General features: G+C 49.3%; 1 long non-coding RNA gene across 1 annotated transcript; it reads right to left on the reverse strand.

The window, feature by feature from the left end:
- Window positions 1–10,489: 10,489 nt before the first annotated feature.
- On the reverse strand, window positions 10,490–19,525 carry LOC122463657. The gene is made up of 4 exons (XR_006287233.1): window positions 18,812–19,525; window positions 18,242–18,273; window positions 11,841–11,936; window positions 10,490–11,462 (listed from the first exon to the last, which is right to left on the reverse strand). It is a non-coding gene; the product is annotated as an uncharacterized LOC122463657 (long non-coding RNA).
- Window positions 19,526–19,901: the final 376 nt, after the last annotated feature.

Consider the following 19,901-nt stretch of genomic DNA (forward strand, 5'->3'; position numbering starts at 1 on the left):
GCCAGCAGGAGTTGGAGGCTCCCCTGGAAAGAACCACACAGCCAGAATCCCACCAGGATTGATAGGACCTCGAGCGGAGGTCACTGTGAAGATTGAAGGGACAGAATGTAAAGCAGTGCTTGACACCGGGTCCCAGGTGACTCTCATATTTCAATCCTTCTACCAGCAGATGCTTAGGCATCCGCCTATACAGCCCCTGACAGGACTCGGCCTGTGTGGCCTTAGCATGGATGAGTACCCATCAAGGGCATGTCATAGTGCACCTGGAATTTCCAGAGGAGATCGCTGGGGTAAGACAAGAGGTGGACACTGCTGCCTTAATATGCCCTGACCCTAAAGGGGTCTCTGATGTGTCCGTGCTAATAGGCACCAACTCCAGCCTCTTTAAGGTACTCATAGATTACTGCAGACAGCAAACTGGGGATCCAATACCAGCCACAAGTTATCATTTGGGCAAGCAATCCCATCATGCTGAGCACCTAGGCAGGGTGGGTGTGTCCATGCAAACGAGATCAGCTTCTGAAGTCTTTTTCCACAGCTCACCACTAGATGTCAGGGGAGAGCTCATTCAGACTCTGCTTACACTTACAATGCTCCTGCTAATACATCCCAGAATGATGTTTGCTTTTTTTGCAACAGTGTTTGCCAGGGTTCCCTCCCCACTCTGAACTCTGGGGTACAGATGTGGGGACCCGCATGAAAGACCCCCTAAATTTATATTCCACCAGTTTAGCTTAAAAACTTCCCCAAGGCACAAATTCCTTTTCTTGGCCTTGGACAGTATTGCTGCCACCATCAAGTGATTTAAACAAATATTCAGGAAGGGGCCACTTGGAGCCCTATCCCCCTCAAAATATCCCCCCAAGCTCCTTCACCCCCCTTTCCTGGCGAGGCTTGAGAATAATATAACAACTGATAGGTTAACAAAGTGAGCACAGACCAAATCCCTGATTTTTAGGACACTGAAAATCAATCAGGTTCTTAAAAGAAGAATTTTATTAAAAAAAAAAAGTAAAAGAATCACACCTGCAAAATCAGGATGGAAGACAAAGCCCTGGCTGGGATGATTTAACTGGGAATTGGTCCTGCTTCGAGCAGGGGGTTGGACTAGATGACCTTCTGGGGTCCCTTCCAACCCTGATATTCTATGATTCTATGATAACTTTACAGAGTAAATAAACAGATTTAAAACCCAGAGGATTCCCCTCTGATTCTGCTTCCCAGTTTCAAAACAGGAATAAAATTACCTCTTAGCATAGGGAAAATTCACATGCTAAAACAAAAGATAATCTAACACATTGCCTTGCTATTACTTACAATTTCTGTAATTTTAGATGTATCACTCAGGATCTTGTTAGGAGCTGGTTTACCTGCTTGGTCTCTCTCTTTGTCCCAAGAGAGAACAAACAAAGAGAGCACAAACAAAACCTTCTGCCCCCTGAGATTTGAAAGGATCTTCTTTCCCCATTGGTCCTTCTGGTCAGGTGCCAACCAGGTTAATTGAACTGATTAACCCCTTACAGGTAAGTGATTCTGTACCTCTGGCCAGACGGGATTTATGTTACTGCATACATAAAGGTTGTTACCCTTCCCTTTATATTTATGACAGTGTTACACTGTTGACTCATATTTAGCTTGTGATCCACTGTGACCCCCTGGTCCTTTTCCGCAGTCAGATGCTAAGATTGTAGCTCTTTGGGGAGAGGACTATCTTCTGAGTTCATGCTCGTACAGCACCGAGCACAATAAGGCTGTCTCAGAAATTATAAATGATATGGTATAAATTACAATAAAGGAGCTGGCCAGGACAATCGCTTATATTTAAAGTGTATTTATGGGCAGAAACGCGTCAATTTGCTCACATTCATTTCTCCTCTGAGTACACTGAGTACACTGTTTCCTTTATGTCTTGTGCATTGTCAACACCACTGCAATTAAGTCACTCTTTCTTTTCATTGTTGCAAACATTCTGTGAGGCAGATAAAAAAAAACACAGCTCAGTTTTCAGACAGCAGGACAGGTTTGATTTTTTAACCTGATCAGATTCCACCTAGGTTCTATTCTCCCCTCCCTCCACCCCCGGTTGGTGGGGAATGAACATGGAAGATCAAGGGACTGTCTTCTGATAATTATCACACCTCCAGCCTGGTGGAATTGGCAAAGGCAAATAACTTGATTCACTAGCAGCCTGCAGTGGGTAATCAGGAATCGTAGCTTATAGAGATCATGCTTGCTTATGTTATATAGAAATGTGTTGAAATGTAAGGAGTAAGTAATGGAAAAATCCATTTCCTAAAAATAGGCTTGACAATAGTCAAGCGAGGCCTGGTAAAATATGAATGAAGTAAACTGAGACAGCTCAGAGACAAGCTAGATATAAGTTAGGACATAACCCCAGGTTATATTGTAAGCAGTTTTGGTTTTAACTGGTTTTTACAAGTGTTTCAGATAAAATGTTAATGCTTTGATGTTAATGCTATCTATGTTGATAACTATTGGTGTTGCATTTACGCAGATGTTAATTAACATGCTGCTTAATATTAAATGTCCAACAAGAAAGTAGAAAATATTTAAGTATGGTAAAAAGGTTGATTGAATGCTAATTAACTAAGGGGTGTCATTGTGATTATAAAAAGGGTAGCACGCTGATTTTAGGTAGGAGTGCCCGTCCACCATCAAGGTATGGTTAGAGAAAGGACAATAAACCCATTTCTCCCATCCAAGGACTGGTCACCCCGGATGCACCACTGCATCTCAGAACATAAGCATCAATGCAGTGGATGCCTATATTGGAATGCCTGTTTGCTTTAACTACTTTATTTTAAATAAAGTCTTTAATTTGATCTCTCGCTGTGTCATTCACTGAATCCACTGAATTGAATTGCCTGTAACTGCCCTGCAGGCTTGAACCTTACAGAGGTCTGTTTGGTTTTATTCCTTATCTTTAAACTACTAACTGGGAACTCATAAAGCAAAGGTTACAGAATGGCATTGGCCATGGGGTATAGGTGGCTGTGTCTCTACACACAGCCGCCTCAATTCTGATCTTGGCTGTGTTCATGTGAATCTGGAGTAGCTCTGTTTATTTCAATGGAGTTACTCTGGATTTATCCCGAATCTGGCCGTAGATCAGCCCCTGACTCTGAATTAGGTCAGAGGGCAGAGGGAACCCAGAATAGGACTTGCCATTGTGCTGAACTTAACCCCTTCGCTGCCGCTCTTTCAAACAGACACTCAGCCTGTGAATACCAAGGATCAGAGAGAAGTCAGTTCTCAGCATCTGCCCATGTCATGAGCTCCATGCAGGGGCAGCCCTGTGCCATGCGGAAGTCTGCTGCATTGAGGGGGGCTTCACATGGGAGCAGAGTCACTTCCACAGAGCTCAGTGCTGGGTCCGGGTCTCCCAGCTACGTAAAGGATACTGCCACAATGACCCCATTGTATGTGGCCTGTTTAGAAAGGGGGCGATTGTAAAAATCCTGTCCCCCAGTCTTGCCCCCTCCTCCCCTCCTGCCTCTGCGATGCATGGTGTCCTGCAGCCAAGAAATGGAAACCTTGGGCTCAGATGCGGGGCCCAATTTCCTACATCCAGCACCAAGCAGGTGGGCTAAGGGGGCTTTCAGGGACCCCAGGCTCCAGGATACTGATTCTGAGGCCTTATTAAATTCTCTCTCTCGATGGGAGCTTCTCCAACAAGATCTTTGGAGTGACTGCTCTTCTGTGGCCAGGCAGATGCTGCTTAACCTGTAGAAAGCAAAAGTGAAATACATCAGTGCAGCTGGGCATCTCGCTGCGTTTATGGAGCACACTGCTTTTGGGCAGTGAGTGACGCAAAAGGATCCCGTTCCCACGGGGGCACCTGTTGCTAAGGCTGACACCAAAGGAAACTCAGGGCAATATTCCAGTGGATACCCAGGGGATCTACTGCACAGTGGCCCTGCCATTCACCAGGGGAAATCCCAGTGCGGCTGAGAACTCAGTTTCCTGCCCACCCAGCACCCTGCATCACACAGTGTCCAGAATCCCAGGGACCCAGGGTAAGGAATTATTCCTTCCTACCCTTGACAGCTCTGTTGGAGACCCCAGGGCATGGCCACTAGTTAAGTCGAGGGGCTGGAAGGCCATAAGGGTTGAGGAAGTCTTCCTGCTGAAGGCCTAAGGGCTTCTTCTTAACTCCCCTTAATAGAATTCAGGCCTGGCTGGTTTGAGTAAGTTCTTTTGCTCTTAAAATAATGTTGCAGCCGCAGATAATGCCTTATAGTGTAAGGTTTGCTGACGCCAAGTTAAAAATAATAGGAGATAGTTACAAGGCCAGACAGAATATGCTGGTTGTTTAAGTTGCTAGGAATGCTTGTTAGAGGTTGCAGGAAATAAACATTGCTGTAACCCATATAAGGAAGGCAGAGTATTTGTGCAAAGTTTTAATTGGCTGATGTGTAGTGCAGTAGCATTAAGGAATATAAAAGTGTGTGTAATGACCTGCTCTATGTGCAGGATTTGAGATTCTATTCTCCCTGTACCTTGTTTGCAGCTGCAAATAAACTTTTCTGCTTCTCCACCCCGTTGTGATTACTGAGTGAAACACACCGGGTAACGAACCCCTGCTGTTGTTTTGCCTCTCAGCACTGGGTGCCGGCAACAGCTCTGTTTAGATGCAACTGCAACAAAAAGGAAGAAAAATGTTATTGGAAACCCTTCCCTCGCTCCGTGCCAGGCCTTCAGGGGTGGCAGGTTTGTATAATTTTTGGTGGTGTCCAGAACGGCTCCAAGTCCCGCCCCACCCCCCACAGCTGCCTTGTACGCCGATATATATATTTAAAAATAATGTAAAAATGGACTGGAAATAGTAAGCATTTAACAGTTTCCCTATATTACACAATGTGTGTGTGTGGGGGGGGGGGGGTGAGGGCTCTGGCTGGGGGTGCAGGCTCTGGGGTGGGGTGGGGCTGGGGATGAGGAGTTTGGGGTGTGGGAGGGTCTCAGGGCTAGGGCAGAGGGTTGGGGTGCAGGGGTGAGGGCTGCGGGGTGGGGCTGGGGATGAGGGGTTCACGGTGCAGGAGGAGGCTCAGGGTAGGGCAGAGGGTTGGGGTACATAGGGGTGAGGGCTCTGGCTGGGGGTGCAGGCTCTGGGGTGGGGTGGGGCTGGGGATGAGGAGTTTGGGGTGCAGACAGACAGCCCTGGGCTAGGGCCAGAGAGAAGGAGGCACGTGGGGGTGGCAGGCAGGGCCGGGGGAGAGACTGGTGGAGCTGGGCCCCCGGGCCCTGAATATTCCTGGATCCCGGGCATCATGGGCCCATACAACTTGCCACCCCTGCCTTCCCCTGCTACAGGCTTCCTGTGCGACCTGTGGCCAGTCACTCAGCCCATTTGGGTATGTCTGCTCTGCAATAAAATGGCACCAGCTGGCTCCAGCTCACGGGGCTGAAAAGAGCAATGTAGAAGCTCAGGCTCTGAGATCCCAGAAAGGGTCTTGCAGCATCTACATTGCTAATTTTAGCCCTGCAAGTCTGAGTCAGCTGACCCAGGCTCTGAGACTCCGTAAGTTTTTTATCACGGTGTAGATGTCTCCTTTGTGCCTTAGTTTCCCCTCTGTACAATGGGAACAACTACCCTGCCCTGCACAGCTGCCGGGGGGCGGGGGGTAAGTGTCTTAAAACTAGTGAATTGCTCAGCTTACTGCAATGATGGGGTCCAGATAAGCCAGAGACTGCAGGGCCAGATGGGACCACCAGCTTGTTTAGCACGGAGGCTTGGCAGAATTAGATTTTTATTTTTGACTGATAATATTGAGGTTTATTTTTAAGCATTTTTACATTTCTTTATCCATTTAAATGCTCACCATTGTGGGAAATTATCTGGGTGGGGAGTCAGCTGAGGGGAGTGTGTCAAACAATATTTTTTTAGTGACAATACACATTGAGATTCAAAAAGTTAAAGCTTTAGCACTGTTAAAACACCAACTGTCAATGTCACACATCAAAACATGCAGCGTCAATATCCTCAAATCAAACTCTAACGAGTTCCCAAGCAGCACGTTTCTTACTTTGCCTAGCTGTAAATCTCGATTGTTATCAACAGATCTATTTCTTCCAGGTTTGTGTGTGTCTGGTGACAGTATTATAAGCAGTGTAGTTGTAGCCATGTGGGTGCCAGCTTATTAGAGAGACAAGGTGGGTGAGGTTATCCCTTTTATTGGATCAACTTCTGTTGGTGAGAGAGACGAGCATTCGAGTCATGAAGCAGAAAAGCTCTGTGTAGCTCTAAAGTGTGTCTCTCTCTCACCAACAGAAGTTGGTCCAGTAAAAGATATGACCTCACTCACCTTCTCTTTCTGAAATTGACAGTGAAGGGCTAAAATCCGTATGCTGTTTATGTTACAATCTGATATATAGACTATGTCAGCTCTTTTTAGAGGCCTAAAATCCAGAGTTTGGTCAAGAAAACAGAGGCCTAGCAAATAGTGAACAATATTAGCTAAGAAGCAGAACAAACAAAGGACAACCTTGCTTTTTGCTAAGATAAGCTTGGTCAGCAAGAAGCCAGGTGGAAATTATAATTGTGGGCTTTATCTCAAAGTTGAGAACAGACCATGGGAATGAAAGGGGCCCTGTTTCTTCTGTAGAAGAGGTGCCTTCCTACACACCAGCCTTGAGTTTATGGAAGAAGTTCAAACATATCAGTATGAGATATGATATCCTTCCTCTCACAGATGTGCACCTCTCCTCCAAGCCATTGTCAGCCATCTGGCCTTAGAAACACAAATGAATAATTAAAAGACAATCTTTATTGCTATATACTTTTCATTTGTCCTTTTGCTTTGCCTAGGTGTGTACCTGTTGGACAATCAAGGGAGCTACTTCATTATCTATGGATCCCAAATCAGAATTCAACATACATATATTTTATACTAACACACTCTATATATTGTTTAATGGAAAACACCTGTGTAATAACTAAGTGTCATGTGTTAACCTGAAACCATGGGCGGAGACATTATGTAACCTTTTGACCATTGGCTACTGAGCTTATCTTGTCTTTCTGCTAGACCTATCCAGGGGTTTGGGACTGCCTACCCCGTCATTTCCCTCCACCCATGGAAAATCCATATAATCCATTGTAATCAATTGTTTAGCAGTGTCTCTGAGCCTAATAAGCGAGGTGACACTCCGTCAGCGCTGTACGTAATAAACCCATGTGCTTGATTCTACACGGTGTCCATATTTGTTCCTTCAGACAGTTACAGATAAAAACCTAGCCTTCCAAGCCTAAATATCATAGACAGCACCCTTGGTAGCAGGGGTCCCCAAACTTTTCGCGGTTATGCCCCTGCTTACTCTGTCCATGCCCCACCAGGGAGCTGGGGCCAGGAGTGGAGCTGCGGCTCCTGGGGATGTGGGTGGACAGGGATAAGGGCCAAGGCTGGGACCGCAGTTGGGGGCAGAGCTGGGGCTGGGAATGGAGCCATGGCCAGGCTTGGAGCTGGGGGCAAGTCCAGAAGCAGAGCTGCAATTGGGCCGGGGTGGGGGCTGGCAGCCGGGACCGACAGCCACTGGGAACTATGGGCCTGCACTCGGCTGTGTTCCCTGAGCTACGTGAATGGTGGAGGGGTTTGTCTGAGAAGCGTGGCAGGGCTGTGATGGGCTCCGAGTCCACGGGGGAGGGGTGGTGAGCGAAGGCCCAAGAGGTGTTTGTACTTGAGAGACCCAGTTTGCCCTGTGCAGCGCTGCCTTGTGCAGGCTGTGCCAGTCGCTGGGCTCGGGGGTGTTCTCGGCCCGGGGACTGTCAGCAGGGAGGTGGGGGTGGGGCTGCTCTGTGGGTTTGCTGAAGGGCGAGGGAAAGTCGAGCATTAAATGGCTTCATGCGCGTAGGAGCGAGGGGCTGGGGGAAGGGGTGTAAATGTAGCAGAGGCGGAGTTCTTGGGGTTGTTGGGGACACTGGGGCATGGCCACTAGGTAACTCGAGGGGATGGAAGACCACGAGCGTCGATGAAGCCCCCTCGCACTAGGCCCAAGTGTCCTTGCCCCCCCCCCCGCCTGGAGGCACTCGCAGCAGCTCTGCGTACTAGCCCCAAGTGTCCTTAGCCCCCCCGCCTGGAAGCACTCACAGCAGTTATCTGAGGATCTGCAACAATATGTTGCAGAGTCCGACTGCCTGAAACTAAACAAGGCCAAACAGGGCAGATATGGAAGAAAAATGCTGAATAAAGCAGCTTTATGTATAGTTTAACAAATGATATAAAAAACAAGGGAACTAGCTGGTAACTGGATTGGCTGGCTATATGGATACTTCGGGCAGCTTGCTATTTGATAAGTATGCTGAAGAAAGGATGTATAAAAGCCTGTGTAACTTCCTGCTTTGTGTGCAGGATTTGAGATTCTATTCTCCCTGTACCTTTTTGAAGCTTCAAATAAACTTTTCTGCTTCTCCACCCCGTTGTGATTATTGGGCGAAGCACACCGGGTAGCAAACCAACCCCAGCTGTTGTTTTGCCTCTCAGCACTGGGTGCCGGCAACAGGGTGGAGTAGGCTCAGTCTGTGAGCAGAGGGCAGGTGCTCGAAGCTCCTGTTTGCTACAGTGCGAAGGCAGAGCCTGGGCGTATTGGGGCATCGATCAACGAGGGCAGAGTTAAGGTTGCGCGGGCCTAACCCTTCCCTCAGTTTCCTGGTTTTAGGAATCCTGAGTGTGAAATACCTGAACTCGGAATGTTCTGGCTTTCAGACGTGTGAGTTTGGCGGGTCCAAACGTGTGAGTCCATGGGGCCGGACGAATTGCATCCGAGAGTGCTGAAGGAATTGGCGGCTGTGATTGCAGAGCCCTTGGCCATTATCTTTGAAAACTCGTGGCGAACGGGGGAAGTCCCGGATGACTGGAAAAAGGCTAATGTAGTGCCCATCTTTAAAAAAGGGAAGAAGGAGGATCCTGGGAACTACAGGCCAGTCAGCCTCACCTCAGTCCCTGGAAAAATCATGGAGCAGGTCCTCAAAGAATCAATCCTGAAGCACTTAGAGGAGAGGAAAGTGATCAGGAACAGTCAGCATGGATTCACCAAGGGAAGGTCATGCCTGACTAATCTAATCGCCTTTTATGATGAGATTACTGGTTCTGTGGATGAAGGGAAAGCAGTGGATGTATTGTTTCTTGACTTTAGCAAAGCTTTTGACACGGTCTCCCACAGCATTCTTGTCAGCAAGTTAAGGAAGTATGGGCTGGATGAATGCACTATAAGGTGGGTAGAAAGCTGGCTAGATTGTCGGGCTCAACGGGTAGTCATCAATGGCTCCATGTCTAGTTGGCAGCCGGTGTCAAGTGGAGTGCCCCAGGGGTCGGTCCTGGGGCCCGTTTTGTTCAATATCTTCATAAATGATCTGGAGGATGGTGTGGATTGCACTCTGAGCAAATTTGCGGATGATACTAAACTGGGAGGAGTGGTAGATACGCTGGAGGGGAGGGATAGGATACAGAAGGACCTAGACAAATTGGAGGATTGGGCCAAAAGAAATCTGATGAGGTTCAATAAGGATAAGTGCAGGGTCCTGCACTTAGGATGGAAGAATCCAATGCACCGCTACAGACTAGGGACCGAATGGCTAGGCAGCAGTTCTGCGGAAAAGGACCTAGGGGTGACAGTGGACGAGAAGCTGGATATGAGTCAGCAGTGTGCCCTTGTTGCCAAGAAGGCCAATGGCATTTTGGGATGTATAAGTAGGGGCATAGCGAGCAGATCGAGGGACGTGATCGTTCCCCTCTATTCGACACTGGTGAGGCCTCATCTGGAGTACTGTGTCCAGTTTTGGGCCCCACACTACAAGAAGGATGTGGATAAATTGGAAAGAGTCCAGCGAAGGGCAACAAAAATGATTAGGGGTCTAGAGCACATGACTTATGAGGAGAGGCTGAGGGAGCTGGGATTGTTTAGTCTGCAGAAGAGAAGAATGAGGGGGGATTTGATAGCTGCTTTCAACTACCTGAAAGGGGGTTCCAAAGAGGATGGCTCTAGACTGTTCTCAATGGTAGCAGATGACAGAACGAGGAGTAATGGTCTCAAGTTGCAATGGGGGAGGTTTAGATTGGATATTAGGAAAAACTTTTTCACTAAGAGGGTGGTGAAACACTGGAATGCGTTACCTAGGGAGGTGGTAGAATCTCCTTCCTTAGAGGTTTTTAAGGTCAGGCTTGACAAAGCCCTGGCTGGGATGATTTAACTGGGACTTGGTCCTGCTTTGAGCAGGGGGTTGGACTAGATGACCTTCTGGGGTCCCTTCCAACCCTGATATTCTATGATTCTATGATTCTATGATTCTCAGAGCTCTGGACGGGAGCGAGATACCCCAGGGCAGCCTCGACTCTGTGCTAATGAAATTGCTTTTGTGTGTGTGTGTATGTGTGTGTGTGTGTGTGTGTGTGAGAGAGAGAGAGAGAGAGAGAGAGAGAGAGAGAGAGAGAAATCAGGGCATAAATGATTTATTCTCACATCCCTGTCCCCCTCGATCTGTGATGTTCACGACTCTCTGCATCTGCGTGTCTCTGCGGCCCCATGGGGATGAGAAAACACTGCTTGAACCTAACCTGTGTCACTGCCAAGTTTCCCCAGGTCCCCAGTGGACTCAGGGAGATAATTGCTCCATGTGTGTCTCATCGTAACACCTGGCACTAGTTGATGCTTAGCGACGCTCCCAGGAGGCAGGTTGGGCAGAGAAAAGGCAAAGCACTTTATTTACTGCACAGGAGCCAGCTCAGACCCAGCCTGCCAGAGACCCCTTGGGTCACTATTTAAAGGGGCTCAGGCACCTAACTCTCACTGACATCCATGGGAGTTAGGCACTTCAATACCTTCAAAAATCTGCCCCCTTGTTCACCCTGCACATGCTCAGAGGCTCAGCACAGACTCCAGCACATCCCCCCATAGCAGCATCACAGCGTGTCTCTGACACACCTACACCCACGCAGGCATCCCCACGCTGCCTCTCTCCCCACCCCCTCCATGAGGCTTACACCAGAGACATTTGGCTCAGCATCTGCGTCCTGGATATTCAGTAAATGCAGGAGCCGTTTCAGGCCACATTTAAACCCATTTGGTACCCTACATTTGCATTCCCCACGACCAGGTGTGCACGTCAGGCAGCTGCCTGTGCAAATGGCTTGTGGCCGCCTGTCGCTCTGCCTGTCGCTCTGCATGCACAGTCACCGAGGGGATTTTATGTGCAGGCCTCCGGGGTGGGAACTTCGGCCAGGAAGGTTCTGTCGTAACTATAACAATGGGTTGTGACGCGAAGCCCGGCCTCGGCCACACCCGGCTGCCGCTGCCCACGAAGTGTCGGAGCTTCCCCTGTGCCATTGACTGACCCAAACGCTGCTTCTCGCTGGCTGGTTAACAGGCTCCATCACTGTCTCCTTCCCACGGCTCTGCTCAGGCTGGCAGCGAGTGTGGGGCTCACGCAGGCTTGTGGGGCACTGGGAATCCTGTGGGGAAGTGAGAGGGAATCTCAGTGACCATCTCGCATGCAGCTGCTGCCCACCCCCTCCCAGGGTGACAGCGCTGAGTGCTCTAGGTTATCAATCTGTCTCCCCCCCCCCCCATCATCTGCAGGGAGAGCTGGGCAGTGGGGGAAGGGCAGCGACTCAGGCTCTAGGCGAGTAAGCCCTGGGGCCTGGCAGGCGGGTGCCGGTGAGGGGTCCCAGCACAGACCACGCCCTTGGTAGCAGGTGGGGGAGATGGAGGCTCTGAGGTGGCAGGGAGGTTGGGATGGATCCTTTTCCCACTGACCAGTCCCTGCACTGGCTTTGTGGGGTGAACAGCCCCCATCCCACATGGGCCCATTCACAGAGCGTCGCCCTTACCCAGTGCTATGGAGCTGGCCGGGTGTCCTGTACTCGAGAGCCGCCCTGTCCCACCACCGCGTACGTCACTGCCACGTTCCTGTCCACTCTGGGCTGCTGGGACACCAGTACAACACAGACAGGGTGAGAGCCCCGGTGAGCTGGCTGGGAAATGCCTCCCCTCCCCGCCACGCAGACAGGCCGGCTGGGAATCCTGGGTTCATGGATTCCAAGGGCAGAAGGGACCATTGTGATCCCCTCGTCTGACCCCCTGTGTGACGTCGTCCGGAGACGTCCCCACAATAGCTCCTCGAGCTGTTAGATGCACGTCCAATCCTGAGGTATAAATTGTCAGGGATGGAGAATCCCCCATGTCCCCTAGGGAATGGTCCCAGTGGTTAATCGCTCTCCCCATTAAACACTTACACCCTGTTTCCAGTCTGAATTAGTCTCCTGAGGAGCACCAGGGCAGGAGCCCTGAGCAGGACCCAGGGATGAGGGGAGGGGGAAGAACGATCTCTCCTTAGAGCCGGGGCTGGGGAGTGCCATGCTCAGGAGGGTGCTGGAGCACAGGTCTTAACTTTACCATGTGCTCCAGTCCTATTGGAATCAATGGGATGGATGCAGGAACTTGGAGTCCTCCATACAATCGAGGGCTCCCCTCAGCTGGGGCTTCCGGGGGTGAGACAATCCATGGGTCAGCCAGGGAAACTCCCCCAGCTAGAGCCAGACGTGATCACAGACAAACCTTCTCCTTTCTTCTATTGGATTTATGGGGCCAGAATCCCAGAAGGTGTAAATCAGTGTTGCTCCACTGCGGTCACAGGAGTGAGGCTGATTTACACCTGCTGGTGATTTGGTTCAATGGCTTGAATGGAGCTACAGCTGATTTACACCAGCTGGGGATCTGGCCCATTGACACCAACAGAGTGACACCAATTTACGTCAGTGGGGGATCTGGCCCCATTGACTCCAGTGGAGCTACAATGACATGAAACTGACTGGAGAATTAAGTCCAGACTCTTAAATTCTTTCTTTCACCTTGGGAAAGTCATGGCTGACCAACCTGATTGCCTTCTATGAAGAGCTAATTGGCTCTGCTGATATGGGGGAAGCAGTGGATGTGATCTATCTTGACTTTAGCAAAGCTGTTATACAGACCAGGGGCTGGTTTTATTCAACGTCTTTATTAATAAAAAGAAAAGGAGTACTTGTGGCACCTTAGAGACTAACCAATTTATTTGAGCATAAGCTTTCGTGAGCTACAGCTCACTTCATCGGATGCATACTACGGAAAGTGTAGAAGATCTTATTATATACACACAAAATTATGAAAAAATACCTCCTCCTACCCCACTCTCCTGCTGGTAATAGCTTATCTAAAGTGATCACTCTCTTTGCAATGTGTATGATAATCAAGTTGGGCCATTTCCAGCACAAATCCAGGTTTTCTCACCCCCCCGCCCACACACACACAAACTCACTCTCCTGCTGGTAATAGCTTATCTAAAGTGACCACTCTCCTTACAATGTGTATGATAATCAAGGTGGGCCATTTCCAGCACAAATCCAGGTTTTCTCACCCCCCCCCCCAAACTCACTCTCCTGCTGGTAATAGCTTATCCAAAGTGACCACCCTCCTTACATTGCGTATGATAATCAAGGTGGGCCATTTCCAGCACAAATCCAGGGTTTAACAAGAACGTCCGGGGGGGGGGGGGGGTAGGAAAAAACAAGGGGAAATAGGCTACCTTGCATAATGACTAAGCCACTCCCAGTCTCTATTCAAGCCTAAGTTAATTGTATCCAATTTGCAAATGAATTCCAATTCAGCAGTTTCTCGCTGGAGTCTGGATTTGAAGTTTTTTTGTTGTAAAATAGCGACTTTCATGTCTTTAATCGCGTGACCAGAGAGATTGAAGTGTTCTCCAACTGGTTTATGAATGTTATAATTCTTGACATCTGATTTGTGTCCATTTACTCTTTTACATAGAGACTGTCCAGTAGAGACTGCATTTAGCCGTATGGAGTGGAAATCTATCAACTGCATGAAAAAACTTGTACAGATACAGACAGACATCATCCTCCTTTCCAAATGCAAACAGATGGACATCGTACCAAAAGGACTGAAGGTAAAAAATCCATTACAATCTACATACCACACAGACTATGCTGACAGCTTGTGCCACACGCTCTCAAAGAAACTGCGGAATCACCTGATCAACATCCTCTACAGCAAACAGGGAAAGATTAAGAATGAGCTCTCAAAAATGGATACTCTCATAAAAAACCAACCTTCCACACAGACTTCCTCGTGGCTGGACTTTACTAAAACTAGACAAGCCATTTACAACACACACTTTGCTTCTCTACAAAAGAAAAAGGACACTAAACTTTCTAAACTACTACATGCCACAAGGGGCTACAGCAATGGTTCCCTCAACCCACCCAGCAATATTGTTAACCTATCCAACTATACTCTCAGCCCAGCAGAAGCAGCTGTCCTATCTCGGGGCCTCTCCTTCTGCCCGTCCACCCCCACGAACATGATACAGTTCTGTGGTGACCTGGAATCCTATTTTCGATGTCTCCGACTCAAGGAATATTTCCAACATACCTCTGAACAACATACTAATCCACAGAGACCTCCCTACCAACACTACAAAAAGAAGGATTCTAGGTGGACTCCTCCTGAAGGTCGAAACAGCAGACTGGACTTCTACATAGAGTGCTTCCGCCGACATGCACAGGCTGAAATTGTGGAAAAGCAGCATCACTTGCCCCATAACCTCAGCCGTGCGGAACACAATGCCATCCACAGCCTCAGAAACAACTCTGACATCATAATCAAAAAGGCTGACAAAGGAGGTGCTGTTGTCATCATGAATAGGTCGGAATATGAACAAGAGGCCGCTCGGCAGCTCTCCAACACCACTTTCTACAAGTCATTACCCTCTGATCCCACTGAGAGTTACCAAAAGCAACTACAGCATTTGCTCAAGAAACTCCCTGAAAAAGCACAAGATAAAATCCGCACAGACACACCCCTGGAACCCCGACCTGGGATATTCTATCTACTACCCAAGATCCATAAACCTGGAAATCCTGGGCGCCCCATCATCTCAGGCATTGGCACCTTGACAGCAGGATTGTCTGGCTATGTAGACTCCCTCCTCAGGCCCTACGCTACCCGCACTCCCAGCTACCTTCGAGACACCACTGACTTCCTGAGGAAACTACAATCCATTGGTGATCTTCCTGATAACACCATCCTGGCCACTATGGATGTAGAAGCCCTCTACACCAACATTCCACACAAAGATGGACTACAAGCCGTCAAGAACACTATCCCCGATAATGTCACGGCAAACCTGGTGGCTGAACTTTGTGACTTTGTCCTTACCCATAACTATTTTACATTTGGGGACAATGTATACCTTCAGATCAGCGGCACTGCTATGGCCCCACAGTATGCCAACATTTTTATGGCTGACTTGGAACAATGCTTCCTCAGCTCTCGTCCCCTAATGCCCCTACTCTACTTGCGCTATATTGATGATATCTTCATCATCTGGACCCATGGAAAAGAAGCCCTTGAGGAATTCCACCATGATTTCAACAATTTCCATCCCACCATCAACCTCAGCCTGGTCCAGTCCACACAAGAGATCCACTTCCTGGACACTACAGTGCTAATAAACGATGGTCACATAAACACCACCCTATACCGGAAACCTACTGACCGCTATTCCTACCTACATGCCTCCAGCTTTCACCCTGACCACACCACACGATCCATCGTCTACAGCCAAGCTCTGCGATACAACCGCATTTGCTCCAACCCCTCAGACAGAGACAGACACCTACAAGATCTCTATCAAGCATTCTTACAACTACAATACCCACCTGCGGAAGTGAAGAAACAGATTGATAGAGCCAGAAGAGTTCCCAGAAGTCACCTACTACAAAGAAAATAACAGAACGCCACTAGCCGTCACCTTCAGCACCCAGCTAAAAACCCTCCAACGCATTATTAAGGATCTACAACCTATCCTGAAGGATGACCCAACACTTTCACAAATCTTGGGAGACAGGCCAGTCCTTGCCTACAGACAGCCCCCCAACCTGAAGCAAATACTCACCAGCAAACACATACCACACAACAGAACCACTAACCCAGGAACCTATCCTTGCAACAAAGCCCGTTGCCAACTGTGCCCACATATCTATTCAGGGGACACCATCACAGGGCCTAATAACATCAGCCACACTATCAGAGGCTCATTCACCTGTACATCCACCAATGTGATATATGCCATCATGTGCCAGCAATGCCCCTCTGCCATGTACATTGGTCAAACTGGACAGTCTCTATGTAAAAGAGTAAATGGACACAAATCAGATGTCAAGAATTATAACATTCATAAACCAGTTGGAGAACACTTCAATCTCTCTGGTCACGTGATTAAAGACATGAAAGTCGCTATTTTACAACAAAAAAACTTCAAATCCAGACTCCAGTGAGAAACTGCTGAATTGGAATTCATTTGTAAATTGGATAAAATTAACTTAGGCTTGAATAGAGACTGGGAGTGGCTTAGTCATTATGCAAGGTAGCCTATTTCCCCATGTTTTTCCAACCCCCCCCCCCCCCCCGCCAGACGTTCTTGTTAAACCCTGGATTTGTGCTGGAAATGGCCAACCTTCATTATCATACACATTGTAAGGAGTGTGGTCACTTTAGATAAGCTATTACCAGCAGGAGAGTGAGTTTGGGGGGGGTGGGGGTGAGAAAACCTGGATTTGTGCTGGAAATGGCCCAACTTGATTATTATACACATTGTAAGGAGAGTGATCACTTTAGATAAGCTATTACCAGCAGGAGAGTGGGGTGGGAGGAGGTATTTTTTCATAATTTTGTGTGTATATAATAAGATCTTCTACACTTTCCGCAGTATGCATCCGATGAAGTGAGCTGTAGCTCACGAAAGCTTATGCTCAAATAAATTGGTTAGTCTCTAAGGTGCCACAAGTACTCCTTTTCTTTTTGCGAATACAGACTAACACGGCTGTTACTCTGAAACCTATCTTTATTAATGATCTGGATGATGGGATGGATTGCACCCTCAGCAAGTTCACAGATGACACTAATCTTGGGGGAGAGGTAGATATGCTGGAGGGTAGAGATAGGGTCCAGAGTGAGCTAGACAAATTGGAGCATTGGGCCAAAAGAAATCTGATGAGGTTCAACAAGGACAAGTGCAGAATCCTGCACTTAGGACGAAAGAATCCCATGCTCCGCTACAGGCTGGGGACCGATTGGCTAAGCAGCAGTTCTGAAGAAAAGGACCTGGGGATTATAGTGGAAGAGAAACTGGGTATGAGTCAACAGTGTGTCCTTGTTGCCAAGAAGGCTAACGGCATATTGGGCTGTATTAGTAGGAGCATTGCCAGCAGATATTCGGCACTGCTGAGGCCACATCTGGAGTATTGTGTCCAGTTTTGCGCCCCCCACTACAGAAAGGATGTGGACAAATTGGAGAGAGTCCAGCAGAGGGCAAAGGAAATAATTAGGTGACTGGGGCACATGACTTATGAGGAGAGGCTGAGGGAACTGGTCTTATTTAGTCTGCGAGAGAGAAGAGTGAGGGGGGATTTGATAGCAGCCTTCAACTACCTGAAGGGGGGGTTCCAAAGAGGATGGAGCTAGGCTGTTCTCAGTGGTGGCAGATGTCAGAACAAGAAGCAATAGTCTCAAGTTGCAGTGGGGGAGGTCTAGGTTGGATATTAAGAAAAAATATTTCACTAGGAGGGTGGTGAAGCACTGGAATGGGTTACCTAGGGAGGTGGTAGAATCTCCATAGAATCATAGAATATCAGGGCTGGAAGGGACCTCAAGGGGTCATCTAGTCCAACCCCCTGCTCAAAGCAGGACCAATCCACAATTTTTGCCCCAGATCCCCTAAATGGCCCCCTCAAGGATTGAACTCCCAGCCCTGGGTTTAGCAAGCCAATTCTCAAACCACTGAGCTATTCCTCTCCCCGACCAAACCTCTATCCTTAGAGGTTTCTAAAGCCCAGCTTGACAAAGCCCTGGCTGGGATGATTTAGTTAGGGGTTGGTCCTGATTTGAGCAGAGGGTTGGACTAGATGACCTCCTGAGGTCTCTTCCAACCCTAATCTTGTATGATTCTATGATTCTTTTTTCATGCCAGGACTCTCACTATTTATCCCCCATGACTGGGATCACTCCTTGGTGAACCTCACTCCTGGCTAGGCCAGAGCCGCCGGTCCTGGGATCAGCCCAGGGGTTTTCCCAGGGTTTAGCCATATCTCCTGGTGCCTGTTTGCTTGGGAACTTTCTGCCCAGACCCGGCTCTCTGGGCCCTGTCTGCCCTGCGGGCACCGGCACACCAACTCACCTGGGCAGTTCCGACTCTAGTGACCTCGGCATCTGGGGGAGAGAACCAAGGTCAGTGCGTCCTCACCAGGCTCCCCACACGCTGGAGAGATGCCAACCCACGTCCCGCAGGGACACAGACCCGTCCCTGACTCCAGCTGGAGCCACTGGGGAGAGAGCGCCAGGCACTGCCTGGCCAATGTGAGCCCTATGGGCTGGCTGGCCCCATGGATGGTGGCTGCCCACTGATAAGGGCTGAATCTCTGGCTGTTGCTGGTGTGTGTCTCCTTTCTCCCCATACAGGGAGGTGTCTGCCCAGGCCCCGACGCCCACCCTGCAGTTTCCAGCAGGAGCTGCCAGGGCTCCTCCCAGTCCAGCCCCTGCTTATGGCCAGGGGCTCCCATCGCCCCATCATTGGTCTGGGCAGAAGCTGGGGCAGCAGGGAGAACAGACCCCATCAGGGCAGGACTCTCTGGCCTGGCTACCCAGGGCCCCTTTTGGCCCCAACACCCCGGACTCTGACGCCAGCCAACAGACGGACAAAGGGCCGAATTCTCCCCTCCAGGGTGGTGCCGGAACAACAGGCTCTTACACTGGATCTGATCTTCAGCAGCCAGGCTGCTCCGGTCTGGGCTGGGATCCCTGTGTGGAACGAGAGCTGTGTCAGTCCCATGTGCAGCACCAGGCGCCGGGGGCAGGGCCCTGCTGCCATTTGCCATGGGGGCAGGAGGGCAGCAGCACCATCGCCATCACTAGGGCAGGGGGAGACAACGTTCCCAGACAAGGGTCAGGCCCCTCAAAACCCCAGGAGCATTTGCGTTGTGGGTAGCTGGGGGGTATGGCCCAGGTCAGCTCCCCAGGGCAGAGTCCCAGGCAGGACAGCAATGAGCCCCCCTCCCAGACCTGGGCATCACCTGGGGAGCAGCCCCAGAATGGAGCTGGGGATCAGGGTGAAGTTCCCTCCTACCTGTGAGTCCTGCAGCGCGACACAACTACCGAGAGAAAGAAAAGAGCATTAGGGAAGCTCAGTGCACGTCACGGCCTGGGGCGACTGTCGGGGCCTGGCAGTGTGCACCTCTGCCCCCGTTGTGCTGCACCTCCCCGCTGGTCTGTGGGGTCTAGCTACCCACGGAGCCCTGCAGCCGCAGATCCACGGAGGCAGCACAGGGCAGTGGTTAGTGCAGGGGAAGATGCCCAGAGACCTCAGTGCTGGGCGACCTCAGACCAGTCAGTTCTGCTCCCCGTGCCTCAGCCAGGTTACAACCAGCAAACGTGCCCTTCACTGCCATTGGAGTGGGATTTAAATTAGCTGTTACCTCTCATGAAACAGATCTTGGAGTCATCATGAATAGTTCACTGAAAACATCTGCTCAGTGTGCAGCAGCAGTCAAAAAAGCGAACAGAATGCTGGGAACCATGAGGAAAGGGATAGATAATAAGAAACAAAATACCATAATGCCACTATATAAATCCATGACACACCCACACCTGGAATACTGTGTGCAGTTCTGGTTGCCCTATGTCACAAACGATATATTAGAATTGGAAAAGGTACAGAGAAGGGCAACAAAAATGATGAAGGATGTGGAATAGCTTGTGTATGAGGAAAGATGAAAAAGTTTGGGACTTTTCAGCTTGGAAAAGAGACGACTAATGAGGATATGATAGAGGTCTATGAAATC

This window comes from Chelonia mydas, chromosome 23, assembly GCF_015237465.2.
Source record: "Chelonia mydas isolate rCheMyd1 chromosome 23, rCheMyd1.pri.v2, whole genome shotgun sequence".
Taxonomy (NCBI): domain Eukaryota; kingdom Metazoa; phylum Chordata; order Testudines; family Cheloniidae; genus Chelonia; species Chelonia mydas.